Raw genomic sequence first — 22,346 nt, 5'->3', positions numbered from 1 at the left:
GATACTGGAATTAAGAGGCTTTGGAGAGGGCTTCCTATAAAAGGTGGGACTTTAGTTAAGACTTAAAGGAAATCAAGGAGGTCAGTAGTCCAAATGGAGGAGGGAGAATATTCCAGGAATGAGGGACAGTCAGAGAAAATGCCCAGAATCAAAGAGATGGAAGGTCTTGTTCATGGAACAGCCCGGAGGCCAGTGTCACTGAATCAACAAGTTTTACTTTAAGAGTACAATTGATGTATGCTATTTTTAAAAAATCATTGATTTCTAGGAGCCAGCATTGGTTTACTAAGACTAAATCTTGCCAAAATTTCCTCATTTAGTTTGGGTAGGATTATACGGTTAACTTAGGGAAATACAAGACTTAACATACCTTGATTTTTGTAAGGGATTTAACAAAGCTCCTCATGGTATCCTTGTGGATTAGATGAAGAAATGTAAGCTGGGCAATAGTACTGTATGGTAAATATATGGTGGTTAAACAAATGAACCCATAGACTGGCCAGCAGGCCAGTCACAACTAGGAAGGAGGCCCCTAGTGGCTTGGATGAAGATGTAAAAAAAGTATTTTAAAGTTTGCAGATAGAACAAAAATGGAAGGTATAGCTAATAATATTGGATGACAATTGAGATTCAAAAACACTTCCAAAGCCGGGAATAATGAAGCAAAACAAATAAAATGAGCATATATTAGGAATAAAAACCAAGTATTATGGTTAGTTCTGATCACCACATTATCATTCAATCGCAATTCAACAAACATTAACCAAGCATCTACCATGTTAAGTGCTGAGGGAGAATCACAGATCAGAAAAGATGAAGTACCTTCCCTTAATTTATAATCTAATAACAATATGAGAAAACAAAAAGAATACTGGAGGAGGACCTGGGTTCAATTCCTGCCTCTGTTGGTTTGGTCTTGGGCATATTGTTTAACCTCTCTGAACCTCAGTTTCCTTATCTGTAAAATGAGTGTCTTGCACTAGATGGCTTCAAGCTCTTTGATCCTATGATCTTAGCAAATAAGAAGCTATTTAGAAGATGATTAGGACAGTGAGGGAATATAAAACAGTATCATATAAGAATACTTTAAGAGAAGAAAGGATGGCGGGACATAAAGCTATCTTCAAATATTTGAAAAAAATAATTGTAATAATAGCTAGCATTTGCATAGTTCCTACTATGTGCAAGGCACTGTGGTATGCACTTTAGAAATAGCTCATTTGATCCTCACAACAACCTCGAGAGCTAGCTGCTACTTTTATTCCCAGTTTAAACTTGAAGAAACTGAGGCAAACAGAAGTTAAGTCATTTTCTCAAAGACACACAGCTAGTAAGTATCTGAGCCTGTATTTGAACTCTTATCTCCTGATATCAGGCCTAACCTTCTACCTGCTGTACAAACGGCTGTCTCTATGATACACAGAAGTAAGATTAGACATATTTCTTATAGATGTAGTAGGTGACCTCTCCTGGTCTTCACCCGAAGAACGTACAAAGATATTTGCTGCTTCTAATCAAAGATGTGAAAGATGGGGAGAGCTTACTTCCAACTGCGTATGACTCATCCACTGTGCGTCCCCTGATTGAATGCTGAGGCAGAATTGAGGACAGGGCACTTTTAAAGAGGAGAAGTTTCCACCTGGCCTTCTTCTGGGCTGCAGCTCCTGAGGCAACAAGATCCTGTGAAGGGTGAGATCTCCACCCTGACTGCTAATGGGCATTTTACCAAGCTAGTAAATATGCCGGTCTCTGGCTCTCTTTTGCTACATTTGAATTTCCTTTTCTTTAGTAGGTGGTGTGATGAGTTTGAAGGGACTAAAGGTGTGCCGGTGATCATGGCACCGTATCCTGGAGTGGCAGCAAGAATGGGCTGACACCAGAAAGAGTGTCTACATTGGAGAGAGAGGTCAACAGGAAGAATACCAGTGGACAAAGCCCAGTGCAGAGGTGAAAGGTGAAATGTCTAATGAACAACCTCAAACAAAGACTGCTTTATATTTTGGTGAGACCTAATTATGAGCCTCCAAGATAACTGTATCCTCAGCTCTAAGTTAAGTTAATTAATTCTATTTAATCCATTCTATTAATACACCCATTTCCTCTAGATTACCATTACTTTCTTTTCTTTTTTCTTTTCCTTTCTTTCTTTCTTTCTTTCTTTCTTTTTTTTTGATGAGGCAATTGGGGTTAAGTGATTTGCCCAGGGTCACACAGCTAGTAAGTGTCAAGTGTCTGAGGCCAGATTTGAACTCAGGTCTTCCTGAATGCAGGACCAGTGCTTTTTCCACTGCTCCACCTAGCTGCCACAGTTACCATTACTTTCAACAACTTGTTTGATGCCTGGCTTATATTGTGAGCTGGATGTCTCTCATGTTTTAAAAAATGTCCTTTCCCCTTTTGGGGGAACCTCTTAGTTTTTCATACCATAAATACTATAATTAATACAATTATATTGGTTATGCTTAATATTATCATAGTTAGCCATTTTCCTAGGACGGGGTGGAGAGGAAGAAAGTGATAAGCCAATGGATGTGAGAATAGGAAGCCTAATCCCCTGAGAAGAGGTCAGGCTTCATTAAACCCAACATTAAATTCAAGGCAAGGCCTGATGAGTCTGACTGCAGGACAGGTAGCGGTAGGTAACCCAGTCCTTGTGAGTTCCAAGAATGGCTTCTATATGATAAATATGGGGACCTCGTAATTAGAAACCACCTCCTAAAGAGCTAGAGATCGTAAAAGTATAAAGGATTGCTAGCAAGATAGCAAGCCTTGTCAAAGAGTTACTATTTTGTGGTTCAATTTATATCTAATTTATCCCACAATAAATATTTATTAAACAACTACTATTTGTAAGGTATTGTCAATTCTCTTGCTCTGCCAGAAGGATAAGGGAATGAATGGGGGAAAAAAGGAGTGGGTTTTAACAAATGGGTAAACCATGAAGGGTCAAATACGTGCATGGTAAGAAGACAGAATCTTTGAAATCTGGATAGTTGAGATTTGGGTCCATCTCCAACCCAGTTTTACTCCTTACTACTGGTATAACCTAGAGCAAGTTTCAGGGTCTCAATTTTCTCATATGTAAAGTGAGGAAATTGGATTCCATGACCTCCAAAATCCAAGATCTTATGAGCTTTTAAAAACGTCTTCCAATAGGAGTCAGTTTCTAGCACCATCATGTAAAATAGTGATGGGGTAGGATCAGATATACAATTTAACTTTTAAATTTTTCAGCTTGCTGCTTCTGTCTCAATAGAGATCTGCAAGAGTGATACTCGGGCAGCTAGGTGGCGCAGTGGATAGAGCACCGGCCCTGGATTCAGGAGGACCTGAGTTCAAATCCGGCCTCAGACACTTGACACTTGCTAGCTATGTGACCCTCGGCAAGTCACTTAATCCCCATTGCCCCGTTAAAAAAAAAAAAAAAAGAGTGATACTCAATTTTAAAATGCATTTCTTCAAAGTTCAACTATTTCACAGGGATTGATTTATCAAGAGAATATTGATAAAAAGTATCTATCATCTGACAAAAGAATATATCATCACATCCCTGTTGTACATGAGAACAATAAATTTAAAATGTTCAATATACCGAAATCATCCAATAAATGAACATTGGTTTAAATATTCGGAGCCCACTCTCTAATCTAGTGATCTTAAACTTGATAATCCTACCATCTGAGAAGATAGAAGTCTATCATTTAAAATCATCTTATGAGTCCCCTATAGCACTAATACAATGTGTGTGGCAACAGTCACCTGGAAATGTTCTTGCAGCTATTTCTTCATATTCTCATCCTGTATGCCAATATTTGCATGGGCTTCACAGTCACTGACATGAAGGACAAAGCCTTTTCACCTAACAAAGCATGAAATTGATAATAAAAATAATGATGATGATGATAATAAACTAACATTTTTATATAGCACCTACAATGTGCCAGGCACTGTGCAAAGTGCTTGACAATTATTGTCTCATTTGATCTTTACAACAACCCTGGAAAGTAGGTGCTATTATTATCCCCTTTTTACAGTTATAAAAACTGAGGCAGGTGGAGGATAAGTGACTTGCCTAGAGTCACACAGCAGATAAACATCTGAATGCCTCAAATGATGCCCCATCCAATGAATAAAAATAGGCATTATTCATAAATAAATAAATATTGATTTTGTTTGTTTGTTTGTTTTTGTTTTGTGGGCAATGAGGGTTGAGTGACTTGCCCAGGATCACACAGCTAGTAAGTGTCAAGTGTCTGAGGTCATATTTGAACTCAGGTCCTCTTGAATCCAGGGCAGGTACTTTATCCACTGTGCCAGCTAGCTGCCCCCTGAATTTTTCACATTGATTTTGTTTTTGTTTTTGTTTTCATAAATAAATAAACAAACAAATAAATAAGTAAATGAATGAATGAATAAATAAATAAATGAGACCATGAAGTACTCAAAGATATTTCTCTGAGTCTCTTTTAAAGTTTTATGGGAGGATCAGCTAGGTAGCACGGTGGATAAAGTACCAGCCCTGGATTCAGGAGGACCTGAGTTCAAATTTGGCCTCAGACACTTGACACTTACTAGCTGTGTGATCCTAGGCAAGTCACTTAACCCTTATTGCCCTGCCCCCCCAAAAAAAAGTTTTATGGGAGATAGAATCAATCAACCAATCAATAAGCATTTATTAAATGCCTACTATGTGTCAAGTAACATGCTAGGCACTGTGAATACAGAGACAAAATCAAAACCGTTCCTAACTTCAAGAACCCTACAGTGTCCTGGGAGGAGGCAACATGGTCACATATAAATAAATGTTAAGACATGGACAAAATAAACACAGAACATCATTGGAGGGAGGGGATGGAGAGGAGTGCTAAAATAGCAATAGTTGACTCCCTCTTTGGCTCATATACTATCCCTCAAGAACACAGAGGGAAATGGGAGCATGTTTGTAGAAAAAAAAACAAAAACAAACAAATGAAAACCACACACACACATGCACAAAAAAAGAAATAGGTTTGTATCTAAAATTATACTACAACATTGTAAGAACATTATTTATTAAAAAGCATATTTGGAGGGGCAGCTAGCTGGCGCAGTGGATAGAGCACCGGCCCTGGAGTCAGGAGGACCTGAGTTCAAATCCGACCTCAGACACTTAACACTTACTAGCTGTGTGACCCTGGGCAAGTCACTTAACCCCAATTGCTTCACTAAAAAAAAAAAAAAAGCATATTTGGAAGTATGCAGGTATATCTTGGACACCAACCAAGAGGGGTCTGTTCAATTAACTAAGTATCTCCTATGCACAGAGACTTGTGCTAGCTATTAGTGGAGATATCGAGCTCCTTCGTGGAGCTCACAAAAGTGGGGGGTGGGGAGAGAGGTAAACATGACATGGAAATAGATTACTACAATACACAATAATGCATAAGTTAATTAGAATGAGCATGATTATGTGGATAGGGAACTGGCCTTAGAGTCAAGAAGACTTGGGTTTAAGTACTACCTCGGATACCTACTGGATAAGTCACTTAACCTCCAGGCAACCTTCTGCAGAGCAGTTGTTGATCCATGTGGGAAACCACAAGTCAATACCTCTCTGCCCTTCCAAAAAAGTATATTAGAGTCTTATTCTGAAGCCTCATTGTGACGTAGAAGTGACCCTCTGTTCTCAAGGACCATGTCACAAAGTGCAAGCTCTACTTAGTCCTATTAAGCCAGAAAGGCTTTCATTGTGAGCCTAGTAAAAACTCTATATGGTGAGCATTAGAATATCAACCTGTCAGAGGGGCAGCTAGGTGGCGCAGTGGATAAAGCACCGGCCCTGGATTCAGGAGGACCTGAGTTCAAATCCGGCCTCAGACACTTGACACTTACTAGCTGTGTGACCCTGGGCAAGTCACTTAACCCCCATTGCCCTGCGAAAAAAAGAAAAGAAAAGAATATCAACCTGTCTAAGCTTAGAGAGGCATCACATTGACCAATTCCTTCACCAATTCATATTGCAACCCCTCTATCTTACTAGATAATCTTCCTGAGTAACTGTGCTTGTCCTCTCTTGACATGACAGGCTCACCAATTTCTTTAATTGAAATATTAAGTATGCTTAATATCCCAGATCTGAAGTAGAAGAGACCTTAGAATTCATCTAGCCCAACCCCTTCATTTTACAGAGGAAGAAACTGAGTCCAAGAAAGGTTAAACAATTCACCTTAGCAAATACTAGGGGGTAGAGTGAGGAACCACCCTCAGGTCCTGTGATTCCAAGTCCAGTACTCTTTCCACTGAACTCCTCCAACTCCATTATTCAGAATCTGCTTCATTAAATAGAAGATGTTAGAAGATCTCTATAATACATTAATCAACCAATCAACAAGCATTGATTAAGTGCCTGCTATGTTCTGGGCACGATGAGAGATGCTGAGGATTCAAAATAAAAAATGAAATAATCCTTACTCATACATGTATTTTCTCCAACTAACATATTTTTTAATTGGACCAAAGGGCAAATAAAAATGGCGACATGGAGATCCTCTTGGATTCAGTCTTGTATAAACCCAGATAAGCTATATTCAAGAAGATTTATACGGAATCCAGACCTCCTTCACATTTCCTTATAAGCTGATGTGAGCGTGTGCTCTCTTGGAGATACAAATCACCTAGTAGCCCAGTGCCCAGATCACAGGGCATTGACAGGCTAGAGAGTTCTGCTAAGTCACATTTGGCAATGCTGATTTAACACCTCATAAAAGTACTACTCTTCAGGGGGCACTCTGGCCTTCAGGCCGAGGACATAAAGGGAAGAGCTTGTAATAGGTCAATTAGCCAACTTTTTTTTTAATCTAAAAGCCTGTACAGAGCATGATATCACACACTTTAAAATGTTCAAAGAGAACGAATAATGCTTCCTTTGTGGATGCAGCAAGAAGATTAATGACTTTTCCCTACACACAATGTTTTATTTCCACCAAACTTTTGGCTGTGTTTATCTTTGCAGGCTTCACCAAATAATAGGGCGATGGGTTCAGTTGTTGGTTTTTCTTCAATTAAAACCTTTTAAATACATTTAACCAAGTAAACATTTTTTTAAACCTTACTATGTTATATGCCCAGCACTGCACTGAGATTTTGGTATATAAAGACAAAATAAAACAGCCCTGCCCTCAAGAAACTTACATTCTACTAGAGGGAAACAGCTTATACAAAGACAAGTAAATGTAAATTTATATATAAAATGAATAGAAAGTAATTTGTGGCTGGAAGTGATAGCATTTAGGAGGATCACAAAAGGCTTGCATTGTCTTTTCTGATGCCTTAACTATCAGTGCTACCCCCCCAAAAAAAATTACCTTGTATTTCTTTTTTGTATGTGTGTATAAATGGTAGGTATTGTTCCATATCTATCTCTCTATAAAGCTATTATTATTTTTAGTAATAGCTAACATTTATATAATTCAGTGAAGTTTACAAAGCACTTTATATATATATTATCTAATTTGATGTTCACAAAAACCCTATAAGGTATGTGCTGTTATTTTCTCCATTTTACAAGTGAGGAAAATGAGGCTGAGAGATATTAAGTAATTTACTCAGGGTCATACAGTTGACACTTGTCTGAGACAGAATTTGAACTCAGATCTTCAATACCCCAAGTTCCCTACTCTACTATGCTAGAAACCACACACATGCATATGTATAAATGTATGTGTATATATACTCTATATGTGCTACAAAATACATATACATACATACATACATATATACATACATACATGCCTATACGGGAAAGGGAAGAGAATAAGCATTTATTATGTACCAACTATGTTCCAGATACTGTCCTAAGCACTTACCAAATATCTCATTTTATCCTCACAATAACCCTGGGAGATGTTATGATCCCTATTATATTTGAGGAAATTAAGGCAGACAGGGGTTAAATAATTTACCCAGAGTCACACAATTAGTTAAGTGTCTAAAGCCAGATTTTAATTCAGGTCTTAATGACTCTAGGCCCAACATTCTATTTACTAAGTCTCCTAGCTGTCTTGGTGTCTAGTTGTCTCTGTCAGAAAACTGTAAGCTTCTTGCGGGCAGGTACTATTTCAGTTTTGTCATTGTACCTCTAGTGACTACCAAAGTGCCTGGAAGCTAGTGGTGCTTTATAAGTACTTGTTGATTAATTAATTGATTGATTTCTGGAAAACATCGTAGAGCTGTTGTTTATTCAACTTAAAAATGAAATTATAATTTCAAGAATAATATTTTTCATTTATTAAAAAAATAACTTTGCATTTTCAAAATAGTTTTCAATTATTAATCAATCCAAACCATGCTAAAAAAAAGTGTTGGCTGTAGGCCTCCAGGAAGAAAGCAATTTATTTGGAGATTACTCTCAAAACCTGCCAAATTATAATGCTGAGGAACTGTCTGTCCTACTTTGGACATCCTGTTCTACATAAACAAGGACCTCAGGGTAAAATGGCCTGAGAATTTTATTATATTGGCAAGTTAGTAAAATCCACAACTACAAGACTAATGATCTAGGGCTCTTCTCCAATAAATACTTCAGGAAGGTCCTTCCCACAATCAGTCATGTGGACATTTTCCACCACAGTTCTAGTTATGACTACATCCAGTACCTATTCAATATCGATTCAATTCAATAAGCATTTATTAAATTCATACTCTGAGAAACACTGTATTCTGCTGACTATCTAAACACTGTATTCTACTGACTATCTAAAAAGAAGAGTCCAAAATGTTGAATTGCAAGGAACCTTGAGTTTCTTTTAGTTGTGTTTTTAAAATAAACATTTTAATAATACTCAGCAATTACAAATAAATTATCAAAATATTGTATGAACATCCAAACAAATCCATAAAACCTGAACCATTTCTATTTTATTAGGAATACTGCAATATAAATGTTAACAAAATTAACAATGATCATTTGTTATCCTTTTTTAACTCTACTATCTGTGATTTCACATTTTGTTTTCTTTGTAATATTTTAAAAACATGATTGTAAATCAGTGTGTATGCTCTCAGGTAACAAGCATTTATTAAGCATTATGCAGGGCAATTTGGAATCCAAATATAAGCTAATAGAAAGGTAGTCCCTATAGGAGAGGGGACACCGAAGGAGCTTCCCATGGGGACGATGGTTCAGAGAATCAGAGAGCATTGTTGTAGACCTTCCTCAAAGTGCAGGTTCCTGGAAGAACTCACCAATGAGAGCAGGGGCGCATAGGAATGGAAAGAGTGGGCAGATGAGGCATTGTAGCATAGTTCAGAGAATATTAGACTTCTAACCTTGACTTTTGTAGTATTTTAATGCACTTATTCTATGATTCCACTAAACTCTCTTTGCTTCCATCATAAATTCAGTCATTCATGAATATGAACAATACCACAGATGTCAAAGCAACTAAGTCTTTTCAGCTAGGATGCTCTCAGTAGGAATTTGTTGGCAACCTTAGCCTTTCAACCCATAGATATCAATATGTAGATCCCAGAGCTGCCCAGTCTACCCTGCCTCCAGATGATTCAGACTAAAATTCAAAATAGAGAATAGATGGGGGCAGCTGGGTGGCACAGTGGATAAAGCACCAGTCCTGGGCTCAAGAGGACCTGAGCTCAAATCCTGCTTCAGACACTTTACACTTACTAGCTTTGAGACCCTGGGCAAGTCATTTAACCCTCATTGCCCCACCAAAAAAAAAAAAAAGAGAATATATTAGAGAGAGTAGCCTGGGATCTCTGCTGGGAGTTAAATGAGTCAAGGATGTCAACTTAGAGGAAAGAATCTAGAACTAAGAAGATGGAAGTAGTAAGGATTATGGTAAGAGTTGCTGTTTCAAGTTGACTATATCAAATATGCCTGGAAGAGTGGGAAGACAAGAAAAAGAGATATATCAGCTTGAGAGAAGGTGGTAGGATAAATAAACCTTTTTGGAGAATGGGGGTATAGGAAAATTTGTAAGTAGTAGAAAGGTAGCAAGCAAATAGAGATTTAAGGAGCAGCTAAGTGGCAAAGTCAATAAAGGACCAGCCCAGGATTCAGGAGGACCTCAGTTCAAATCTGGCCTCAGACACTTGACACTTAATTAGCTGTGTGACCCTGGGCAAGTCACTTAACCCTCATTGCCCTGCCAAAACCAAAAAACAAAACAAATGAATGATTTAAAATGATAGAGGGGCTGATAGAAGGCTGTTTGAAAATATGAGAGAAAAAATGTGAGAGAAGAGAGGGTAACATATAAATAGAGAGGCCTTAGCAAGAAGAGATATCTCTTAGAAACTAGAGCAAAGAAGAAGAGAATGAGACAGGTTGAAAAATTTTGAGGTATAGAACAGAGGAAAAGAAGTTAATGATGAATAGATGCACTCTTCCTTCTCAATTTCTCCTCATCCAATCAGTTGCCAACCCCTTTTATTCTTCCTCTACATTATAACTGCAGTAGATGTCTAAAATCTGAAGTACAATGGAGACCTTGTAAGGGGGAAGAAGATATTTCTTGTAAAGAGAGATATTTATGGAATAATTGAATTTTTTTTCCATAAAGAGGCAAGGTGATGGGGGTAGGGGGAAGCTTGGGGGAGAAGGATTCATACAGAGATTAAATACATAAGGGGCAGCTAGGTGGCACAGTGGATAGAGTACTGCCCCTGGATTCAGGAGGACCTGAGTTCAAATCCGGCCTCAGACACTTGACACTTACTAGCTATGTGACCCTGGGCAAGTCACTTAGCCCTCATTGCCCTGAAAAAAAAAAAGAGATTAAATACATAGATCTGGAATGGATAGAGTTAACATAGATGTGTGAAATTATTACCAGTAGCTGGTAATAATAAATAGTAGTAGTAATAAATAATAATAATTATAATAATAGATCAATTTAAATTTTACAACAAACTTTATATATGTTGTTTCACTTAACCCTCACTACAACCCTGAGAGGTTGGTGTTATTATTATCTCCTTTTTACAAATGAGGAAACCAAGGCTGAAAAAGTATAAATGTCTTGCCCAGTCTACCATTACCGACCAGTGTATAAATCAGAATTTGAACTCAGGTCTTTTCTTTTTTTTTTTTTTTTTTTTTTTTTTTTTTGGTGAGGCAATTGGGGTTAAGTGACTTGCCCAGGGTCACACAGCTAGTAAGTGTTAAGTGTCTGAGGCCGGATTTGAACTCAGGTACTCCTGACTCCAGGGCCGGTGCTTATCCACTGCGCCACCTAGCTGCCCCTCAGGTCTTTTCTTAATCCACATTCAGCAGTCTAAGGAATTCAAGACTAGAAGTGAGTCTAAACTGGCCTAATTATCTATTAAGTGGGGACAAAATTACAAAGAGAGCAAAATGATGTCATATAAGAGTGATGTATTAGGAAAGAATGGATGGGTAAAGGAACATAAAGTCACCATGAAGACAAAATATAGGTTTAAGAGGGAGAGATTAAAAGAAAGAAGTTGTCATCTCAAGATGGTGAGAGACAACGCACAATCCTAAGAGTCCCTGAACATGAAGCAGATACTCGGTTCCTTCTAAGGCCTATTTTCAGATCGTCTGCTCTTGAATGAGGCCCTGCCCACCAATGAGAGGGCTAGTGTCTGGTCTCTGGTCCTGGCAAGATAAGGTCTCTGACACTGAGATTCTTTCTTGAGCTGAACTGCCAGGAATTCAAACTCTGATGGGCTGGCCATGTTGTTTGAATGCCAGACATATATTTATCTAATATATATATTATGGAGAACTCACATGATGCAAGAGTCACATGGTGGTCAGAAGAAGCCATGCAAGGACACTCTTAAGGTCTCTCTGAAAAAACTTTGGTATTGATCGTGAGACATCAGAGACACTGGCACAGGACTGCCCAGTATGGCATGCCTTCCTCAAAGAAGGCACTGTGCTCTGTAGCTCAGGGGAAAATGTGAGAAATGCTCATTTGGAGACATCTTCACTCCCGAATGTTGATATGGAGTATTTATGCCCAACCTGTAGTAGAAACTTCTGAGCTCATAGTGGTCTGATCAGCCACAGGTAGACGTACTGTATATTGACTCCAACATCATGATGTTATTTTGGTCCTCTTTGAGCATGAAGAACAAACAACAACTAAGAAATATTTTAATATTAAGACTAATGAAAAATGATAATTCAAAGTTATATATAGTTTTCACTGTTTACCAAGCCCTTTTCTCAAAGTAATTTTGTGAGATATAAAATAAGAGCATCTTTAACCAATGTTAATTTCTTTAGATGGGAAAACAGAGCTCAAGGGATCTAGATGATTTGTTCTATGTCACACGGCTAGTAAGTGGAAGAGCTAGATTCAAACTTGGCTCTTCAAGATTCGAGTTTAGATCTCTTTACCCTAACATCCAGCAAGATGGTACTTAATAATAATAATCTTGCACTTGGTTCAAAAAACCAGTTGCATGGGGGTAGGGAATCATGGTGATTGAAGGCCTAACTTGAAGAAACAGAATTACATTTTTTCTATTTAGCCCCTGCGGTAAGAACTAGAGTCAATGGGTAAAAGTTTCAGGGAGCCATATTTAAACTCAATAGTAAGAAAAACTTTCTGAGAATAAGGAAATTCAAAAATTATATGACTTACTTTCTAAAATATTAAATTTTATGTCACCAGAAGTGTTGGAATAGAGATCGATTAATCAATTGTCTGAAATCTTTCAGTTAATTACCTACATGTGTTCATGTAATTTCCCCCCATTAGAATATAAGCTCCTTGAAGACAGAGATTGTTTCATTTTTGTTATTCATCCCCATACTGGCATACTGGCATAAATACCTGATGATTGATATTTGCAATGAGTAACTTCTAAGGTGGCTTTTGGCTCTAGCATTCTATAATTGAGTTAATTATGAATGTATTTTTTCATTTTCAGTTTTCTCTACCTCCAATACCTGTCTTCATATTATAATATATGCCTGTGTGTCCCCTTAAGAACTCTGGTCTCCCAGTTCATTAATCCACCTCAACATTGATGCCTCTCATGATGTACACCTTTATTCCATCTTTTTTACAGTAGAATAATCATAGTTTTGATTGGTCAGGTGCTGAATAAAGGTGAGATATTAAAATTATACATTTCAGTACCACTACATCTACAATTTATTTTCACAAGTCTCCTTTCCGTGCAGCCTACTGACTATACCAAACTCTGTATACTACACTGCCCTTTGCATAGAGCAGTGACCCTATTAAACCACCACCTTAAGAAATGGTCTCGGGGCAGCTAGATGGCGCAGTGGATAGAGCACCGGCCCTGGAGTCAGGAGGACCTGAGTTCAAATCCAGCCTCAGACCGTTAACACTTACTAGGCCTGGTGTGACCCTGGGCAAGTCAACTTAACCCCCAATTTGCCTCACCTAAATATATATGTAAAAGAAATGGTCTCCAAGTGGTTTTTCCAATAATAGGAATGGGCTGGTCATAAGACATCTAGAGTGGTCCTCTTTGTGACCCACAGTGTGTCTCTGTAAAACACCTGGTCACTATTAAGGATTCAGCCTGTGGCCTCAGAACACTTTTTCCTCTGACAAAAGCTACCCAAGCCATATGGGGACTAAACTTCTTTCTGCCCTTGTGCTCATTAGGGCCATGCTCCAACCCACTCTGCTAACCAGCCCAGACACTTAACACCTTGAAGATTATAGATCCCTGTGCAAATGTTAACTATTCATATCACTGGCAAGAGCTCTCAACACTGCAATCCCAATCTATGTTTTCCATTAAAGTCAAAGGGAATTAAACTAATTGAGAAGCTAAAGAATCTGACCCTGGGGACAAATGCAGCTATGGATTTTTATAAGGGCTTGTTTTTCCCTCAGTATCACCAAGACAGAATTCCCAAACCAGGATAGTCCAAAAACCAAGAATCCCTTGTCTAGAGATTAGGTGACAATCAGTTGAAGGCACATCAGGATTTTATGTGAATTTGCCTGGCCAGTTAAATCTTGGAACACCTGGTTCTCACCAATTATTATACATACAATTCAGGACAGATTTTTATGAATGCTTTCCTTAAGGTAAAGTACTTAGCCTTCTGAGTCAATTTTATAGCCCCTTTCTGCTTTCACCTTAATGGATAACATCCGTACCACAAATCTGTAACATCAGTGAGTTCAAATAATGACTAGCGAGAATTTGTCCTTATTTAAAGGTTAGGGCATTTTAAACTTCATTTCAGGCTATTGCTTAATCTAAAAGTTAATCAGCCTCAACCTTAGAGATTTAACAAAGACATAAAGGAATAGCTCTGAGACTGACCTGCTTTCCACTAAGGACTCTAAGGGAAAGTAAAGTGGCTGATCTCTTTATTGGATCCAGCACTGAGAAGTAGCTCTCCAACTTGCTGGCAGACATTAACCCCTGCAGTCTACATTTGAGAAGGAAAATGTTTCTCAGCTTGTCTCATAGCTAATATATAAATACTGGATGACCATTATCCAAGAAGGTTTTCTTGTTGGCCCATGAAGATCATTCCAGTCAGTAAACATCTAAATTAAAGAATTCTGAGGCATTGAGCTTCTATCTCTTCTGTCTCTTCCTTTCCCACTGAAAAAACAATGGTGATGGTGATGGTGATGGTGGTTGTGCTGCTGCTGGTGGTAGTAATGGTGGTAATTGATGCCATGTCATATATCTGCCTGGATCTACATCTAAAGTTTAGGGGTGTGTGGGGGGGATTTAACATTTTAAAACAACAGATGCTACTATTTTTGGCATAGTGGAAAACACACTGGATTTGGTCTTGTAAAACCATCTGGGCTCCATCATTGGATTATCCATGTGACCTTAGGCAAGTCATTTACCTTGGATTTCTCTGGGCTTACAGTTTCCTGATCTGTAAAATGAGAAATAGCACATTGTTGCAGAGAGACAGCCAGTCTTGAAGTTAGGAAGAACTGGGTTCAAGTCTCACCTCTTACGTATATTGGCTATGTGACTCTGGAAAAGTTATTTAGTGTCTCAGTGCCCCTAAGAAGTCCACTAAGACTATAAATAGGATGGGTAAAGGAAGCTTCCTCATGATGATGTCCTTATACCAATAACTAACATCTCTAGCACCTCTCCAACTCTCCCCCCCCCAAAAAAAAAAAACCTGAAATAGCTAAATTACAATGATCTCAATGATCTCTTTTAGCTAAAAGTTATATGATTCTATTTATCTGAATTTATGAACTATTTTGGCAGAAATCACCAGGAAATACAGATAGTAGTTCAAAATATGATATAATCATTCCTGGACTATAAATTTTAAAATTGGTAATATGCCACATTTTAAAACAAGATGCTGAAGGATCATGGGCAAGGAAGGAAAAAATAATTTTACTTGCTGTGAACAGAAAATTTGGCTTTCCAGCTACTTAATAGTCTTCATGCTAGAACAAAATGATACCACCTAATGGCTCCATTCTGGAGTTGATTGGCTAGGTATCTAAGACACATACCAGGGCTGAAAAGTCACTGTGGTATAGTGGAAAGAGTGGTGGCTTTGGAATCAGGAAGACCTGGATTCAATACCGCTCCATCTGGCTCTAATGTTTGCTAGTTCTGTGTATTCAGAAGCTGGGAGTCTGGGTTAGAATCATGGCTTTACCACTTACTATCTCTGTGAGCTTGGACAAGTTACTTAATTTTCCCTGGGCTTCAATTTCTTTATATACAGATTGAAGGAGTTGAACCAGCTAATCTGTGAGATGCCCTTGTTATTGCTGTATAGTTGTTTTTCAGTCATGACTGATTTTCTGTGACACCTTTGGGGGTTGTCTTGGCAAAGATGCTGGAATGATTTGCCATTTCCTTCTCCGGCTGATTTTACAAATGAGGAACTGAGGCAAACAGGCAACTTGCTCACATTCACACAGCAATGGAGTATCTCAGGCAAGATTCAAACTCATGGAGATGAGTCTTCCTGTTTCCAAGTGCAGTAATCTATCCACTGTACTACCTAGCTACCTAAATCTAATGCAGTGGGGACCAGCACATGTGCAAATAGCATCAGTTTGCTAAAATGGCATCATCTACATGAAAGATAATATGGAACTGCTTCTGGGAGAATAATGAGGAGTGGGATATGTGTAGATAATCTTTATTGACCTGCCATATGATTTGAAAGAGCCTTTTTACCCCTGGCTGTATTGATAGAATTGAAGGAATCTCTAAAAAGTCCTGAGTCAGCAGCATTTTCATCTGGGAGATGAAGGTGATTCCATTCACAGCTGGTGAGACCATGGCATGACAAGGGAAGACTTTAGGGCTTCCTTCTCCTTCTCTATTTCCATCATGTCCCCAAGATCATATAGTCATTGAAAAATTGAGCTCAGCCTAAAGCTTTCCAAGTTGTTGTTTGTCCTTCATTCTCGAATAGGACCATGACATCTAGAAGTGATGCCATGATTGCAGTGAATTAGATTTAAGTGAGGGACCAAGACCAAATGTTATAGGAGGGATTATGGTTCCTTGGGTATTGGGGAAAATATTTCTATGTTTTTTCTTGCTATATCTCTAAAAAGTAAGCATCCTTATTATAAGTATCCTAAACTACTGAGAGAAATTATTATCAATAACCAATGATTTGAGGAAATTCCGATTTCCCCCTTTTTCCTGTATCCTCATTTCAAGACCTGAGTCTCTGAAGGTTGAGCTAAACTTATCCTTTATCAGACTCCACCCATGTAGAGCAGCTATCATGCTCTACTCAGGTTTGGGTGGGGATAAGCTCATTGAAATGATTGCCCAAGACTGGGGGTAGCTCAGCAGTAAATTCCATAATCAAAGTTCATGCACTTGTGGATTGTACATATATAACCTGGTTGCTGTCTTTTGGAGGGGGAAGGAAAGGGAGGGAGGGAGAAAAATTTGAAACTCTAAATCTTATGAAAATGAATGTTGAAAACTACCCTTACATGTAACTGGAAAAAATAAAATAAATTTTTGTTGAAAAAAAAAATTCAAAGTTCATTTGAATAGGTTCCACCCCTCATTGTAATATTCTTTCTATCATTAATCACTAAACAATCAGAGTTGATTGCCACACTCAGGAACACTGCTCTTCCATTGGGCATATAAGTCTTGAGTCCACATCCATGATGAACTGTGGGGACCAATTTTTAATTGGGGAGTGTTAGTTAAGCAGCTTGCCACAATATTGGGACAAGGAAGGAGACCAGCAGCCTCCCTCAAAACAGAACAGGATTTATTTTAACAAGAACAAACTTAAAAAAAAAAAAAAAACAGGATCAGTAAGATCAAGGGAAAGGAAATAAAATGGGGAAAGGGAAATTATACAACCTTAAAAGATACCACCACCCAGGAATCAGCTGAGAATACGAAGCAGAAGCAGACCTCCTGTCGTTCCAGCGTCCAGCTAGAATGCCCAATTCTCCTCCCCCAATCCCAGAAAAAACCCACACAGCCCCAGCCAATGGGATGGCTCCTCTGACAGTCACATGACTGCCCTCACTAGGCTTCCAATCATTATAATTTTGCCAGGCCCATGTAGGCGTCAGCGAGTGGTGATGACATGAGGTGCCAGCGCCATGGCAACGGCTACAACCAGTGGGTGGAGCACCATGCGGTTTGTGGAGCCCTAGGCCAGTGCCTGCCAAGGCATAAAAACCTCAAATAACAATTAATTCTTTACAGGTCTTTGGTCTAAGAGAGAGAAGGTCAAATGGCCATCCTTTTATTAAAATTCTGACATTATTGATAAAATTATTAAATTACCCATAAATTAGGTCTCTCAAACTTTTTAAACACTACCCTATCCAATGTTAAATGGCTGAGAAAAGAGTCACACCAATTCCTCAGGGTAGACAAAACTCTGACGTGGAGCTATAATAGGCTTCTGGACCTCAGAGAGTGGACCCAGAGTCACCAATGTTATACCATGATCCTAAATCAATTAACCTCTCTATACCTATTTCCTTATCTATAAAAAGAGGATGGTAGTGCATATCTCATAACATTCTTATGAGTATCAAAAGATGTAGTATCACGCTTTTAGACAGAGACATTATGGGAACTTGTTTTACTTAAATATACATATTTTTTACAAGACTTTTGAATGTCAGGGCGGCTGGGTGGTGCAGTGGATGAAGCGCCGGCCCTGGATTTAGGAGGACCTCAGTTCGAATCTGGCCTCAGACACTTAACACTTGCTGGCTGTGTGACCCTGGGCAAGTCACTTGGCCCCAGTTGCCTCACCAAAAAAAAAAAAATACAAAGAGTTTTGAATGTCTTTTTCTCCCCACTGGGGTTGGAGTGGGGTGGAGAGGAAGGAAGGTGGATTGAAACAGAGAGGGCAACTAGCAAGAGGGTTGCCCAAGGTGGGAAAAAAGATTATTGTAGCACTTTTAAATGCATGGCTGAGAATAGAAGGAAGGCCAAAAGAAATAACAGACAATCAGAAGAACTTTAAAAGTTACATCAAAATTGCTTTTGATCCTAAGAGTCTTAGAGAAACTAATGATTGGGTATAAACAAGCTACCATAGATTACCAACAATGACTTGCATGTCAGAGGGGAATAAGTAATATCATCCAGGAAATATCAGAAAGGAGATGGTTCAGTTATATGTTGTATTTATTATATACTTTATAAGAAAAACAATCTGTATATAATAGAGATTTGCAGTTTCTTAATCTTTTGGATTTTGTTCTATTATATAGATGGAAATATTCATTTCATTTAATGTTTGTTAAGTTTAGAATAAAAAAGGAAAAAATAAAAAAGATATGATGCATATAAAGCACATAACAGGCTCTATAAATGACCCCCTAATATTAGACAATGACAGGTTCTGACCTGCAAATTAATGGTCTTTAGTATCTGATCCTTTCAACCAAGCAAGTTGCCATCTTTTATTGATCTAGAACATGCAAGGGGAGCTAGATGGCGTAATGGATGGAGTGTTGGGCCTGGAGTTAATAAGAGTCATCTTCCTTCATTCAAATCTGACCTCAGAGATTTACTAGCTGTGTGACCCTGAAGAAGTCACTTTACCCTGTTTGTCAGTTTCCTTACCTGTAAAATGAGCTGGAGAAGGAAATGGCATACCACTCTAGTATCTTTGCCAAGAAAACCCTGAATGGGGCCACAAAGAGTCAGACAAGACTGAAAAATGACTGAATATAGCACTTAAAAATCTCTGAATGGCTGAATTTTTTTTTTTAATCTATGTTTACTTCCATACCAAAACTTGACTCCTGGGCCTCTTAATGAACTTTAAGACACTACTTAGTCAACCTAGCACCAGTTTGGTGTTCATATGAATAATTTACAATTAGCAAGCATCACTCCACCTACTCGGAAGGTCAAGGGCACAACCATTTTTTTTTTTTGCACAAGACCTCATTGAAAACAATTTTTTGTTGGACCAGATTGTCTGGGAGTGGATTGCCATGTGTTGAAGAAAAACTAGGAATGGCTTTTTAAAGGACTTCCAGAATTGCATTGTGGGAAAACTACTGTCATATTCTATTTTGCCCTCTTTCTTCTCTAGGGCAGGATTTTGAAAACTGTGGCCCAAGGTCCAAAGAGCCCATCCTTTGTTTTTGAGCAGCCCAGCCCTGTAAAAAGTACTTTTGGATTGTTGGCCAGGCAAAAATAGGGAGAGGGCCAGATCCGGCCCAAAGACAATAGTTTACAGACCCTTGCCCTAGAGTACAGGTTCCTAGAATAATATTTATGTAGCTAACAGAAACACCATTGCTGAAAATTCTTCTGCATATTTCTATAGAGTCTGCATGAAAATAATCTAGAAACATACTTATGGTAAATTTGAGGAGAATATGAGAAAATAGTCAAAGATACTATTCAAGAAGACTATGTTCATAAATATATACCATAAAAGACTTTGGATTACAAAGGAAAACAATTTTATCTTGAAATACAACAATCAAAATAGTTTTAATTCATAGACCTCTTGAAATCTATAAGTGAACCCCAGTTTTAGAATTCCTGCTTTAAAGGCTGTACTCCAAAAAGTTGTCTCCCATGTTGAATTTTGGCATTAAAATTTGAAATATTAAGCAATGGATAATTTTGTTACATAGTCCTCTGATTATCAAAATCAGGCAAAGTATAAAAGAAGGTGACTGTCTGCCAAAGGCATTTACCATTGTCATGGAAGATGCCAGATTTCAAATGGAAGAAAGGTTTTCATTACATGATAAGGTCTCTAAATACTCCTGCTTAAAAATGAGATTGTCCCTCTTTCATGAGATCCATGGCTACTCAAAAGTTTCTAATCAAGAAGCCAACCGATTAACAAATATGTATTAGACACATATAGTACTAAATGTCAAACAATATGCTATATGGTAGGGATACTAAGATATACCTGTTCTCAAGGAGAATACAGTCTACTTCTGTGGATCCAATAAGCTACACAAGAAAAATCAAATGGACAAAGAAATCAAGCTGTTATGTAATTAAAAGGACAGCCCATAAAAGTAATCCATCACTACATATTGGATAGACACTGAAAATGGTCAATAAATCAGGCCCAGAACTGAATAAGAGGGTGATACTGGGCTAGATTGCATTTAGGAAATTACCTAGCACTATCAAGAATTCCAAGCTTCTCCTTAAAATAGAAACCCAACTTTTAATACTCATATTCCTTGGGTAATGTTAAAAGGCTACAAATTATGGAACACCATAATCTCTGAAGAATCAAAATTGCAATTGTAAGGAAGAGCCATAAAGAAAGTAATGGTGGATATAAACAGGGTGCTATAGACTACAAAAATGACCTACATGGAAGGAAGGAAGGAAGGTGGGATCAAGAGAGGGACTGAGAGAGGGAAAGAGGAAAGGAGATGGTGGGGGAAGGAAACAAACATTTATTAAGTGTGTACTATGTTTCGAGAACTATACCAATTCTGGGAACACAAATACAAGCAAAAGAAATATAGTGTTTGTCCTCCAGGAGCTTACATTCTAATGAGGTAGGACAATATACACAAAAGGGAGCTGAAAAGGAAGAAGATGGAAGGAGATGTGGGTATTAGATTCAAAAGGCATGGTTTTTAAATCCCAAAGGTCAGAAACAGGTCCAGGATAGGAATGAATATAGGCCAGCCTGGGCCTCTCCACAAAATGGAGGTTCCAGGAGGGAGGTACCAATAGGAATGGGGATGGGGGTGTCAGGCCTTGTCAAAGGAGTCTTGGGGTTAGCAGACTGTTCCAGGGTGAGGAAACCCCAAGTACTCAGGTAAATTCAAGGATGAAACATCAATAGAAGCAGGGTTTTGAGGTTTAGAAAGTCAGAAACATGCAAAGAGTAACAAATAATAGCATCTAGAAAATGTCTTATCAGAAAGAAGGTGGTTCAGTTGTACATTGAGATTGAGGGAAGCAGTTCTGGGAAGCTATCTGGAAAAGTTATGGGAAGACATGACAAGAGTTGAATGGAATAAACTATGGATAGATTGAAATCTACATCATGGGAAGGAGTCCACATCTATGAGACCACAGGACTTGGTAATGGAAGGTATAGTAACCTCTTTTCTTCTATGTATAACAAATGATTACTTAAGACCTATTAGCCAACAAAAGGTAAACTGGGATCTTTAGTCATTTAGACAGACACTATTCTGTTAGATGTAATTGTTATAATCACAAGACTGATTGGCCTTCAGAGATTGTCCATTCTTCTTTCCTGCCATCATGCTCTTAAGCCAACTGACAGAAATTAATCTAACTCATACTCAAGAATCTCAAAAGCAGGATGACATAGGTGACATCTCATTTTTTTATTAAATTAGAAAATCCCCTGGATCATAAATCATATTTTCAAAGAATCTATATATTTGCATTATCTAATTTTTGATCCTAGAAACACAACTTTCTATTTGACCATTTCTCTTATTTACAAACACATATTTATCCTCTTTCTTTTAAAAAAAAATATGGAATGCTTCACAAATTTGAATGTCATCCTTGAGTAGGACCATGCTAATCTTTTCTGTATGATTCCAGTTTTAGTATATGTGCTGCCAAAGCAAACACTCTCTTCTCATTTCTAATTTTATCCCATTTGTCTATTGCATATCTCATTGTTATCATTCAATCATCTATAGACATTCATATTGGCTCTATACTCTTTGGGGAATTTTGTCCCTCTTATTTGTAATCAGCATCATTTTGTTTTATTTTTCTTTCCAGAACCTCTTTTCTCATATGCCTGCTTGCTTCATTTCTTCCCCACTCTGTTATTTGCCAATGGACTCCAAAATTCTTTGGCTGTCACACAAATAAATGACTGTCAGGTATTGCTGTGTCTTGGATTTGAACATAGATTTCTTATAGAACTC

General features: G+C 38.1%; 1 non-coding gene across 1 annotated transcript; it reads right to left on the bottom strand.

Annotated features, from left to right (window-relative positions):
* Nucleotides 1–21,935: 21,935 nt before the first annotated feature.
* Nucleotides 21,936–22,041, bottom strand: LOC122737617. The gene has a single exon (XR_006354434.1). It is a non-coding gene; the product is annotated as a U6 spliceosomal RNA (small nuclear RNA).
* Nucleotides 22,042–22,346: the final 305 nt, after the last annotated feature.

This window comes from Dromiciops gliroides, chromosome 1 (assembly GCF_019393635.1).
Source record: "Dromiciops gliroides isolate mDroGli1 chromosome 1, mDroGli1.pri, whole genome shotgun sequence".
Lineage (NCBI taxonomy): Eukaryota > Metazoa > Chordata > Mammalia > Microbiotheria > Microbiotheriidae > Dromiciops > Dromiciops gliroides.
This window is presented reverse-complemented; position numbering and strand designations above follow the sequence as displayed.